This window comes from Zootermopsis nevadensis, unplaced genomic scaffold, assembly GCF_977971745.1.
Source record: "Zootermopsis nevadensis isolate Lab colony 2312 unplaced genomic scaffold, Znev_1.0 Znev_ptg000050l, whole genome shotgun sequence".
Taxonomy (NCBI): Eukaryota; Metazoa; Arthropoda; class Insecta; order Blattodea; family Termopsidae; genus Zootermopsis; species Zootermopsis nevadensis.
Window position 1 is genome coordinate 2,127,973 of NW_028259182.1, and position 12,417 is coordinate 2,140,389.

The window sequence follows — 12,417 nt, forward strand, 5'->3', positions numbered from 1 at the left end:
CTTCGATGTAAATGATGATGTTTGTTGAGACGAGCCAAGTATTTTAACAAATTTTGTAGCTTAAGGTCGGTCTTAACTTAGATAAAGGTCACAAAAAGCAAATTTTAATTTAATGTTAGCTCTCTTCCTAGAACGTCTTCTGTGTTAAGTCACGTGCAGCTTTCCTTTGTGGATTTTTCAAAATTAATTCGTATTATAATTTTTGTAGTCTTCTAACATTTCAAAGACTCTTGGTAACTCCCACTAGCTTTAACAATAAATAAGGCTGCGTTCTTTTGTGCTTCGTGTGAATATGGGTCATTTCTTTAATCAGCATTGACCAATTGGGCCTTGAAATGGTGAAGTATAGTGTTTTCTTTGCGGTACGGTCTGCATTCTTAAATAATATTTAGACGAACTCCGGTTTAAAGGTTTTATATTAATCCAACTCAATGCTGTTTATTCATTCTTTCTGTTATGTTCACAAAATGACAACACTGGACTTTTAATATCGATTCAAACTCGTGTTGTTTTGTTTTTGTTTTTTTGAAATTCGGGTTAGACGAAGCATTTCGGTCGTTCTGCATGGAAGCACCAGACGAAACTCTCCCTTCACCGCCCAATGTGTTATATTTTGAGTGACAAGCCGGAAATGTACGCACAAGATACATCGGTGATAACGTCCCCGGTAAATGGAACCATCCTCGTAGCTACTTCTAACAACTATTTACTGATACAGCGCTTTTATTCTAAAGCTAAAACTGTCACAATTCACAAAAAAAGCAACTCGCCGGATAGGCATAATGAAGAATCAGCTAGGAGACATCTGGCGCCCACTCACAGAAATCATCAACAGCTCATCTGTGATAAAAATTTCGATTGAACCTAACTTATCTTCTTGGTTTTTATGGATCAAATATAATTTCCTTACATTACACGACGTTTAAGCTGAAACTTACAAATTTATATATATATTTCTTATAATTTAATGTATTTGTACATTTACACTGTCAGTGCCCTAGCTTATACAGCGTCGAATAATATAATTAATTGAAAAAGAAATGATTGTTGATATAATTTAAGATTATGTCCCAGACAAATCCTGGAATGACAATAATTAACCACAACACACTTTCATCAGGATTGCTGGTGTACGAGCCAATATTTGAATTTGGGATCTCACTATTAGATTCTGCCAAATCGTGGAATTAAGATACATTCCACTTTTGCAGGTTAATACAAATTTAAAAACACACAAAAAAAATCCTGTTAAAATTTGTCCCGTGTGTTTATGTAATTTGTTGTTTACGTAACGACCAATGTTTACAAATATTAAAATGAATGGCTTCCATTGTCAAACATGAATTCGTGTTATCATGTTTAGCAAGCAATGTGAGAACACATCCGTTGGCATTATGAACAGAAATCAATTACTTTCTGCGACAATGAAGAGGTTTTCGTTGACAATGGGTGACTGCAGTGTAGGTGGATAGCGAGACCCACCCAACGCCCCGTGGTGGACGGCCGTGGAACTACCTGATGTGTATCCACCTGGAAACCATTTCAATATGTGTCCCTGTCACACACATAGATATGCTTTTGTTTACCACAAACCAGTGGCGTTTTACTAATCTCTAAACAAGTGACATTTCGTGAGATTTCAGGTTCTCACGGAGTCGACTATGAAGGTAGCAGACTTCTGGGTTGTTAGACCTCGCAGTTTGGTAGGACTTTAACAATATTTCAGAGGTCTTTTTTGCCTACATCATCAGGAAGATAATGGTAAACTTCTACCAGATTACACTGCGCTATAACCCAGAAGATAGACATCTTTTTAATAACCTCTGCGAGAACCCCAAATTATTACAGTTCATTTCATATATATATATATATATATATATATATATATATTATCATTCTATCTTTTTCTAGGTCTTCAAAATAGATTTTCAGAAGCGTTTTCCTAATGGAATTACGCCAGTCTATGTATTTCCGTCATAGCCACACTTCTTACTAGGCCCCTCAGACTAGTCGATAAAAAGGTAAGCCTGCAATCTATGAATTTCCTCGCTATTTACGCCTAAAATAATAATCTAAATTTTAATATTTACCCTTTTTAACATTTTGATTACACACATTTGTAATTTGTTAATTTTAAGCAATTTTATAGTCTAGGATTTCAAAATATAAAACATTCTGGTTGTAGACCACAGAGAATAGAGCGTAACGTAAACTTGTTCACAAAACTGCGCTCCTGAGGGTTAGACAACCAAACCCGAGGCCATCAAATTCTTTCAGACAGATCTATTTTATTTCGACTAATAAAAGTAACAAAAGTTCTGTGTGAGTATTAAACCAATTTTCTCACTAAAGTTGCAGATACGTAAAGTAACATAAATATATGTAAAAGAATCGAGAAGCGATATTGAACACTAATATTGAAACGACATTTAATGAGACCGTGGGAAAGGGAACACTACTTGAGTCAAAAATTACTGAGGACTTCATGCAGACAATTGAAGATAGTTTAACGTTCCATAGCTTTGCTTTGTAAAATAAATAATACAAAGACAGACAGCAGAAGGTTCAACTATAATGCATTCAGAAACGAATATTTTCTAAACCGTCATATTTTGCGATTTACTAAGAAAAAAGCAAAGGATTCTAACCAGAATAAAACCTGTGAGGTCAACTATAACTCTTTTATACTTTCTTATTTATAAGAAAACCTGTCTTACATTTCCGTGTCACCCTTCGTCACACAACACATACTACTATTTAAACACTCGAGGGATGTCATGACATTCTCTGATTTGGGAGTAGAACATTTCATCATTCCGAACAAATTATACGTTTCATTATGTAAGTTGACAGGCGCGCCCCGAACGGCACGGAATGGAACTAGTGTTATGACACATGGGGCTCCCTGAAGGCGTCCTCATGAGCGACAAACATGGCTTCTTTATTCGACTGTCTCCTTTTATTTTATTCTTGTACAATAAGAGAAACTCAGAATGTCATGCCAATGTATCTTAAACACGTCTACCCAGATATGGGTTCACATGAAACATCACATCACTAGCGGTCTAGGTTTCTAGTTTATTTTACTCCAGTTTCCTTTTTAAAAAAAGATTTGTGTCTGTTTTAATAAAGGCTTTGAACCAGCTGAAGGATTTTAATTAGAATTAATATACAATTTATTATTAACGTACATAGTATACTATAGTATAAGTATTATAGTATAGTATATATGTTATTATTAGTATATATTATTGCGTCATAGAAACATAGGCTTTCACTTTGTACCTCTCAATTGTCAATAACACCGACACGTGTTCTGAGTTCTCGAAATCTAATGTGGTAATTGACATTCAAAAATAACGTAAATATTATGAAGCCAATCTTCTAAAGACTATAACACGGTGGCAATACAAAATTTTCTAACAATTTTAGAACCACTTTGTACGGCGAGAGATTATAGGGCCTAAATACGTGGCCCTATAAAGTATAATAGCGATATTTCCCACATACTTTAACAATAAATAATTTACCTTTCCTTATATATATATATATATATATATATGCGTTTTTGTACAATTTTCAGTTTAAACAGAGATTATTTACTTAAACAATATCAACCAGTTCATCTTTGTAATAGTAATTTGTGTGTTTTTCCTCAAAATCAACATGAAAATTTGAAGAAATTAGTTTATGCAGACGATGGCAGATTTCTCATAATTCCATTATATTTCTTCACAATAAATTTCCCTCTCAGTGATACATAACATAAGCGTACGTAATTGAGAACCAAAATAATCCAAGCGAGCTAACAAACCATTTTCATAAACCAGCAACCCTGAGAAATTCATACAAGGCCTTAGACGTGACGAACGAAATCTAATCATGACAGCCAAGGCCATCTGGAAACAAACACACACGAGCTCAAGTAGAAAATTAGAGTCTTGTGTAAATTTTTCCATGGTGATTTAGCCCACCAAATGTGTCATACGCCTAAAGGTATGTTGCAGTGGGCTTGGAGTGCCTCCCGACACACTCTCCTTATTAACCTGGTTAATCATCCGAGCCCTTTGTTATCGGCGCAGGATATATCAGGTCATACAGGCTATAAACCATTACCAAAATATCGTTTACGCATGCATCCTTATATCGATATATATTTCGCCCTCCCTATTTCCAAATGTTATAACGAAAAATATAAAACGTAGCTTATATGCGAAACCCTAGTTAAAAAATTAGCAATACACGTATCATTCGATTTTTGAATTTCCTATATACAAATTTCCTCTACAACAAACTATACAAATTCATATATTTCTTTAAAAGATTAACATTAATTTATCAATAGCGAAGAACCAGTTAATTTCTTATCAAAATCCTTTATGACTTATAGTGAACTAATAAAATTATAGTAAAGACAACTGTTAATTCTTAGTTTACGTAAATTTGATATTTATCCTGTAACTGCTGTATTTACAGTTAATATCGACAATTACCGTAATTACATAATCATTAGACTTACGTAAACATAAAATAAATAATTGTTTTAATAACTGCCGTACAGTGTAAACGTTCTACTTATCGCTTCAACAGAGCTTTAGAGGGTTAAATTGGTAATAACTACAATAAAAGAATAATACTCTTATATGGTTTTTCTAACATATGTAGAAAACAAATATTTGGTGAGCAACCAATCATAAATTTTACATTTGAATTAATAAGATAGTATAATTGCGTCATATCGTGAATCAAATATAAAATTAATTATTCGGTTTTGTCCGTCTAATCACAATTATATTTAAAATTTACAAATAAGATAATTAAAATATCATTTTATGTTCCACATCGAATAATCGATTTACATTTGAAACATTCTTACAACATGTTTCGGTTTCATCGAACCATCTTCAGGTGTAATTGAGTTTTAAGTTTATTGATATAATTTTACACCTGAAGATGGTTCGATGAAACCGAAACATATTGTAAAAATGTTCCAAATGTAAATCGATTATTCGATGTGGAACATAAAATTATATTTTAATTATCTTATTTGTAAATTTTAAATATAATTGTGATTAGACGGACAAAACCGAATAATTAATTGGAATTAATAGAAATTTAATTTTCTATTTAAGAATTATCACCTAATAGGCATTCAGGGATGGATTAAGATCCCTGCATGTAGCTATTTACACTTCACAAGTAAATTTCTGAACATAGACCACTGTTACATCCACTGAGTGTGGCTTGCGTGTAGAGGACATATTTAATTTGTAAGCTGCTACGGGGGGCTCCTCCAGAAAACAATATGCCGGAATCACAACGCACTGCAGAAACACGGTGAGATAAACGTCGAAGCGTCTACCTTCCGGCTACATTCTTGGAGTCCCTTTTCTCCTTTAGGCTACTCAAAAGCTGAATAAAGGATATATGAGGAGCGAATAAGCGTCCGTGAACTACATAAGAAATAAAAATGTTCATGCTCGGATTTTCAATCGCATCGCATTTGCGTGTCGCGTATTTTTATTGCAACTGGATTAATTATTTTTGTGGTATCCAAAAAATGTTTCGTTTAGGATGTCAAGGTTTACCAGGACAAGTTCCTTTGCTCCGATAATTTCACACACCAAATTCATACGCAATACAGTGACAGACTTCTCGTTTGTGACATGGAATGTGTTAACTTTGTACATTGCAGCTACGGTATTTGAACTTGAATTGAGAGCCTTTTCAGACATCACATCACTATATCCTATGTGTCGGGGAGCTATTTTAATATTACCCTCTCACATATTCCACGGTGGTCTAGCGGTTAGAACGCTGGCCTTGTAATCCTGGGGTCTCGGTTTCGATTCCCGGCGGTGCCCGAATTTATAACTTGTGTTGGGCAAGGCCGTGGTCTAGGCAACACGGAGTTTTCCTCCGTGGCATCCCAACAATTACTCCATTCACACACAGAAGAAGGCAATGGCAAACCACTTCTGGATCATCTGCCAAGAACGTATATGAACAGGTCCCAGTCCGAGAAAAGGATGGAAGGATCCTGTTCATATGGACCTGTCGTCAGACAGAACACTAAATAAATAAATAAATATTCTTAAGCTCCCAAAATGTTCTCTGGAAAGAGGTTTTTTAAAAATCATGATTATTATACGTTTTGTTCTAATAGATACTATACAACTCCCACATTTGAACTAAAACAAATACCTTAATTGAAAACTTTAAGTTTACATAACATAGCCAAATAATTACTATTAATCAAATATTATTTTATGGTCCATTCTGCTTATCTCTGGACAAAGTATTCCGGGACTTTCACTTTTTTACTTTGTCCAGAGATAGGGATTAGCTCTATCTAGTGGGAGCAACTGTGTAGGAACCTGAAGACGGAGATAGAGTCCCATCTCCGAAATGTCGTTTTACGTTTTATATTTACTAGACGATGGATAATATCCAAGGAAATTTTTATTCAAATGACTCTTCAGAACCTGAAGACGGAGATAGAGTCCCATCTCCGAAACGTCGTTTTACGTTTTATATTTACTAGACGATGGATAATATCCAAGAAAATTTTTATTCAAATGACTCTTCAGAACCTGAAGACGGAGATAGAGTCCCATCTCCGAAACGTCGTTTTACGTTTTATATTTACTAGACGATAGATAATATCCAAGGAAATTTTTATTCAAATGACTCTTCAGAACCTGAAGACGGAGATAGAGTCCCATCTCCGAAACGTCGTTTTACGTTTTATATTTACTAGACGATGGATAATATCCAAGAAAATTTTTATTCAATAAATAATGCAGTTTGTTATGTAATTTTCTACGTTAAGATGTTACTAATTCTTTCTTAAGTACAAATGTTCTCATGAATTCTATGTTATCAATCACCACCAATCTCTGACCTTTACTTAAAACAAGAGACAACTTTTCACATCCATAAGATTACAGGTGGAATTAAATAAACTGTTCTGGCCCTATAGGGTATTTTAAACTTTCGGTCTTACTGTTTGAGAGGAGAGAACAAAAGGTCAGAACAGAAACCAACACAAGTTGTATGTGAACAGCAGTTCACAAAACAGCAAATACGGTGACACGCACGAACAAAATGTGTCAGACTAGAGGCAGAATAAAAATTTTACGTATTTTGTATTTTTCATAGATAATTTTTTTTTTCCCTCTCTCTCGAAAACTTTGAAATATACAAGACGCATCGAGGGGACAGAACGCTGCACATGTATAACTGCGATAAACTATGTAGTTACAGATCCCGTTAGACTACGAGAAGGGACGAGTAACTGTTTCTCCAGTGTACAAGAGCAACTTGTATTCCGTGAACGACTACGCCAGTTGTTCTACTTCAAAACATGCAATCGTACAAACGTAACACGCAAAAAAAAAATGTCGTGTTTGCATATAGTGTTTGGGTTTTATGATCACGGTTTCTCATTCCCCTCTCCCCCACTGCTACTCGGATCTTTAGCCCACATCTGTATAACAAGCCAACTGTATTAGTCTTGAGCAGAATACACACAACAAAGTTTATTTTCCCATCTTTTCTGATAAAAAATTCCCTTTTCTAAACCACTTCATTACCCATCGCTTCTGATATATATATCCTTTTCTCCCTTTAAATATAATAAATCACATTTTTAGAAATTCGCCTTGCACCGTATAAAATTGACTCATTTTCTTCTGTGATACAGTTAATTTGTTTGAACAATCTGTCCATTTGTTTGAGGTGACTACATTTGTTAAGTTGTCATAAAAATTAAAGATAAAGAACCGGAACGTAAGACAAGTGGAGTACAGTTCACTTCTCTAACTTTTATTCCTTCCGAAATATTTAAAATCGTAGTGTGTTTTTTAACACAAAGGAAAACTGAATACGAAACGTTAACAAATCTATTTTATGGAGGTTGGCAACACTGTAGACTGGAAAGGCCGTACTTTACGTAGTTTTCCTCATGAGTTAAGAATTAGAAAAATTTTAATCCTATAAACCCCAATATACCAATTATCATTCTCCCTTTAATACGTAATCTTATATTAAATAGGTTATAGATTACAGCCTACAGCATCAGATTTATTAAAAGTTACACTACAATATAAATACTACATTAATGCACATTAGGTGTCTTACTCACAAATATAACCTGCAATTTCAAACTAGTCAGAGCAAGATAAATCTTGACACTTGATAAAATATAGTGATTGAGAGTCTCAAAGTTATCCAGTGATCGCCCTGATGATGGAAGTAGAATGGACTTCTGAAACGTTGGTTAACATCGACCAGACTACACAGCGCAACAACCCAGAAGGCAACCATCTTCAGACTCACCGCCTTGGAAACCTCAAATCCTACGCGGAGAACTGTACTGCAGAATTGAAAGCAGGAGTTTGGAAGCTAAGAAGGATTCGAAGGTGATGACGAAAGAGGGAACAACGAAGATGTTATGGAGAGACAGATAAGTTGACCACAAATCAGAAGGTGGGGAATGGCACTTATGAACAGGAAATGGTTAAGTATAAATGAGGATTTAGCTTACAAGAAAACATTAAACTGTACAAAATACTAATATAACTCACTTTTGAGCATATTTAGACAAAATTAAACATAAATGTGTACGTATGGTCGGAAAATAATAAGAATATTCAGCTCTTATGAAATGCAGTATATGGTGTTTATAGGGAAGATAAAGTATATTGGTGTAACCACGTGTGAAACGGTCCGTTGTGTCACAATAAATTTCATTTTCAAGCGAAGTCAAAACAAATATTTTATTTTATTATATCATGGAGGACACTACCTACGCTTTGTGTGATACAAGCGTGTATTTTATACAGGCTTAAAATACGTTTTGGGATGTTAAACCTATTCGCGTGTTCAAGCGACTTTGCTATTATAATTGATAACTGCTATTACCTTAAAACATTAAAATACTAACGGTCTCTCAGTTATAAGCCTAATATTTAAAATATTCGAGTTCGATAACATCTGTTAGCAATGATCTTCAAATATACGCACTGCAGTCACTAAATTTAAAAAAAATTCCCATATTTAAAGGAATACTAATTACATTAATATAATTTAAGAATAAGATAAAATGGTTATCAAATACAAATAAGCAGAATATACAAACAGAGGTGAATTGCTTTATAACGTCCCCTTCGCACTCAGGCACATACATCGTACATTAATGAAAAATTTTATGTCTGAAAACGATCGATAATGAAAGGGAGAGATACAGATCTTAGTAATGTGATATTACAAATTGTCTGGTAAAGCATCAGTAACTCGCAAAACCTACAAAACAGCCCGCACTCCGTACGAGAATCCATTACACAGATTAATATCTTTCATTCATTAAGCAAACAAACACAACTACGGCTGACAACATTTGGCTTGTAGCAACGTTTAATCCACTGTGTGAATATCCCAAGTCACTAACACTTCATATCGAACATCATAACATACAAGCCTTACGTTTGATTTTAATAATCTCTTCTGTGGGTAAGTTATTCAACCTACAATCAGTTTAGTCCATAAAAACTAAAATGTTCCTTCGGAAAAATTATCTTCATAATAAAATATATTCATATTAATATTAATTTATCGTCTTATCGGTAATTAAATTATTGAGAAATGAATTATTCGTTATGAGAACGTTACATTGGACATTATCTGCTATCCATTAGACCACATCGATGGTTCAGTTGTTCGACATACCATCTTAATTATTTTAAAGATCCCAGGTTAAACCTTAACCGTTGCTGCTAATATTATGCCAAGAACTGACTAAACGGTCTGTCAGTATAATGACAATCACTCATTCATTTAGAAAAGTGAGTAGAGTTAACTCCTGAAACGTCGTGAACATTGAATATTACCTCATAAAATGGACGATATGTCACACAACTGTTTCGACTGCGGATCTGAAAACCTACCTACATTGGATTCACTGTAACTATCTCGCTCCAGTAATGGCAGAATGATAATTCTCATGCGGTCTGACATCAGGCTCGGTTCTTGCTACAGTGTCTCCACAACAGTCCTACATATTTACACAAGTGTCTCAAAAAGATTGTATACACACGTTCAATGATTGAAGTAAATGTTTCTGAATAAACTAAACCACTACATACGTCTGCATTGGCACTTGGTGAATTAGCAAATCTAATGCAGGTGTTCCAAATGACCACCGTGAACTTCGTAGCGAAGGCCTACAGCGGTGAGCAAAGTTATAGCGTGTAGATATCATTTTTACGACATTCTGTATATGCATACGAGGTGCGATCGGAAAGTTTCAAGACTGTGTCAATAGCGGGCGAACCGGATGTAGTACGAGCTTCTGCCGCTAGGGGGTGCGGCCTACATTCATAGTGAATCAGTGTGCCAGCCGGCATCATCGAATTAGCATTTGTTTCTTACTTACGGGCGTTTTGGTAGTGCATTACACCGACCCTCCTGCGATTTCGGAATGGCGGATTTTCATGAACAAATCAAATTTTGCCAAAGACTCGCCAAAACGCCTACGGAAACCTATGAAATGCTAAAGCAAGCATTTGGGGAGTCCGCAATGGGTCGTGCACAAACTTTTGTGTGGCATTCACGTTTTAAAAATGGCCGAACCTCTGTCGATGATGACGAGCGTTCTGGACGACCATCTTCGAGCACAACGCCCGAAAATGTTACGAAGATTCGGCAGGCCATTCACGAAGATCGACGTCGTACCATCAACGACTTGTGCGACATTGTTGGGATAGGCTATGGGACCTGTCAGCTGATTCTAAAGGAAGAACTCCACATGCGACGCATCCTGTCTGAGGACCAGAAGCAGAATCGACTTGACTTCTCGTTTGTCAGGAGCTCAAAGATCTTGCAAGAACCGACCCCAACTTCATTTCTAAGCTCCGTGTGACTTCTTCCTCTTCCCAAAGATGAAAATTCAGCTAAAGGAAAGGAGATTTGAGACGATAGAAGAGATTCAGGCAGAATCGCAGATGGTGCTTGACAGGCTGACAAAGAAAGATTTCCAGGCTTGGCAGCGGCGCTGGGATCGTTGTGTTCACTCCCAGGGGAACTACTTCGAGGGTGATGGATGAATTTAATACCTGAGATAAGTGTACGGGTTTTTATACGCGCAGTCTTGAAACTTTCCGATCGCACCTCGTATATCAAGCTACTCGACTAATCAGCTGCCTATCTAAACAGGTAACTAAGTAGCTATTTAAAGAACTAACTAACTATCCAAATAATTACGTAAACGTAGCTACAGAGTGACGCACGAGATAATGCCCGATTTAAAGTTTTAATAAAAGCTTTAATATTCATACAGTGATGTGTATATATATATTAAAATATATGACAATTTGTGGAGATTTATCCTCTGTGGATTACATGTTCAATATGGACACCGTTCTGTCGTGCATCCTCTGAAACACGAATGTCTACGCCAAATATCCTCCGTGATTGCACCACACATTTGAACAACCGAAACCCTGAGCTGCATTATTCAGGCCCACTCTGTCCTTCCTCAGGTAACGTGGGCCCAACTTATTGTAGAAGAGAATAATGGCCTTAGATCGTTCTTGCACTGTGGTTTGCATGAAGGCGTTAACCCTTGTGAGACATTATGGGCCTAATTCCGTTAAATTCTTTGGTTTGGATTTTAATTTACCTGACTATTATGTATCTCTATTGTACTGTGCATGACTTGCGTGGATTAAACACATTCAAATATAACGTTTTTAAAATATTCACGGCTTAGTTTCTCATACTTTCCAGGTAAAGTGCAGTACTGGTATTCATATTCCGTTCCCAAATTAAAATTAGTCACAAAGGGACGGATAATACTTCCACATAAGGTATTAGCTGATACATGACTGAAATGAGTTTACGTTTTAAAAAAAATTCACACTAACAATACGTCGTAAAATAATTAAAATGTTTAAAAATATAATTATTAATCAACAATTTCATTAAACAAGTTTCTAGTTCCAAGAAAACCCGGCTAACAATGGACTGTTATAAACAAAATAGTTCCTGATTCAACAAGGAAACTCATTCTCTTGCGGAGAATTCATGTACACACGGAGACAAGTTTCCGTTAACTTATGTACTTTGCTAAGTAAACTGATAACTGATAGCAAAACCTGTCTCCGTGTGTCTTTCGTTCCCACCACATAAATGGAAATTACACTTCATTGTTCGTAAGATGCTAAATTCTCTGTAAGAAAAAAAATAAGCTCGCGTAATATAACAAAGGGAATTGTTTATTACCGCTAGTTAATTTCAATATCATCTTCAGACGGTTTACTTACAGTTTCATGAGACTGACCGACAAACCCTCAGAAGTAATAGTATTTATTGCAAACACTTACTCAGAAGTGGCCTACAAAACCGTATTGATATGCT

At 35.5% G+C, this 12,417-nt stretch overlaps 1 protein-coding gene across 6 annotated transcripts in view; it reads right to left on the reverse strand.

The window, feature by feature from the left end:
• Dll (homeotic protein distal-less) overlaps positions 1–12,417 on the reverse strand; it is a 204,664-nt gene that overhangs the window by 103,989 nt on the left and 88,258 nt on the right. The window lies entirely within an intron of this gene.